We start from the raw sequence: 1,729 nt of genomic DNA on the forward strand, positions 1-1,729 counted from the left end.
TTGCATATCTTTTAATTGTTCTTTTACATTAAACTTCTGTTTGGATAATTATATGGTTTCTATCAAACCCACGCTGATACTGTGGAAAAGTAGGAAATAAGAGATTAAACAGAAGGGATAAAACATGCAAACTCCTCAGCAAACTCCATCATCCATCCATTAATGTTGATCAGAATTTATTAACTCAATCATCCCATGACGTCCCCTCTTTGAATTACTTCCTCAATTTGCTGGAAGACAGCCAAGTATCTTTCCAAGAAAGAACACCTGGGAGGTCAATTTTCAGAGCCCATGCCATGTCACAGTTTCAGGTGACCTTTTGCTTTGTTTGGTGTGTTGGCTGAGTGTGGATGCTCAGGTTGATAATCAGTTTTAAAGGCACTGTGCCACTGTCCACTAGCATCAAGTTCCACTCAAGAGAAGTCTGATAGCATTTTGATTTTTAGTCCTTTTGGGTGATATTTTTGCTCTCTTGAATATACCTTTCCCGCAATACCTATGCTTTTTTTCATCTCTAGTCTAGCTAAAGACACTCACCAGGGTTTTTCTGAAGGTCTTCTAAGTTTTCTTCACATCTTTGCTTCTTCTTTAAGAACTTCTTCCCTTACACTCTCTGGTCTGCAAGCAAAGGCTGTCTACTAACCCTTGGTTGGTTGTTCAGGCTTATAAGCGAGCACTGAAACACCAATTAGGAACCGCGTGTGCCTAGGGCTGAATTTGTTCCATGGTAGGCTTTGCTTTAGGGAGATTAGGTCAGGAGCTGGCTATTTTGCTGGAGCAGTTTCAATGCCAAAACTTGCAGTTTACCCCGATTGTGGGGGGAGGAAATGTCCCAAACCTGCATCTTGGCCATCACTTCCTGTCCTTATTCTTACTTCTACTGCACCTGCTCTTTATCTTCATTGAAACCTGTTTCTTGACTCTTCCATTTTCTTCTAAGCTATTTTATTCAGTTCTTTTCCTGAGCCTACATCTTAAGAACATCTTATATATTCACCAATTCAATCACTGAAGAACAACATACAACTAATGTGCTATATATCACCATAGGCATCAGATAAAAAAAAAAATAGAGGGATGGAAGGAGAGATGGATTGATTCATTTAACAAGTATTTTCTGAACAATGGCTTTAACGTGCTCTAGGATAACAGCAGTAAAGAGGCAAGACTAACATATATTTTCGAGGACATTCATATAAACAAATGAGTGAAACTAATTATCACAAGTTCAACAGTGACATGTACAAACTACAAGAAGAACAAGTCTGACTGGCTCTTGCTGCAGTCTGAGTGAGGCCCCTGCCCACGCCATCTTTCTGTTACAGTCAGGGAAACCACATGTCGGGGCTTTAACTGAAATTATGAGCCGCCTCTGTCTGGGCCATAAGTGTTTTGATGGCAGGACTTTCTTCTTTGTGACCTTTAGAAGTACCTGTTATCATTCACAGCATTTCCAGCTGAAATTTACACTGGGAAAAATTCATAGTTGTTTTCCAAGGAAAACTATTCTCTGATATGATTAACATTTAGTAAGTTATCATCTCCTTGCACAATTAGCAAGATTATTAGAAAGTCGCTTGACCCATATAAGGAAAAAAAAACCTAATCTATCAATTAACTGGAGAGTCAATCATTATTTTTTCTAAATTATAAAATAAACTTATAACTCAACCTGCAATGGGAACAAAGAAAAAGAATAGTCATGCTGTGAGAATTTTTTTTTTTTTTT

Source organism: Otolemur garnettii, unplaced genomic scaffold (assembly GCF_000181295.1).
Source record: "Otolemur garnettii isolate 467f Iridium unplaced genomic scaffold, OtoGar3 scaffold00018, whole genome shotgun sequence".
In the NCBI taxonomy this organism is placed as follows: Eukaryota; Metazoa; Chordata; class Mammalia; order Primates; family Galagidae; genus Otolemur; species Otolemur garnettii.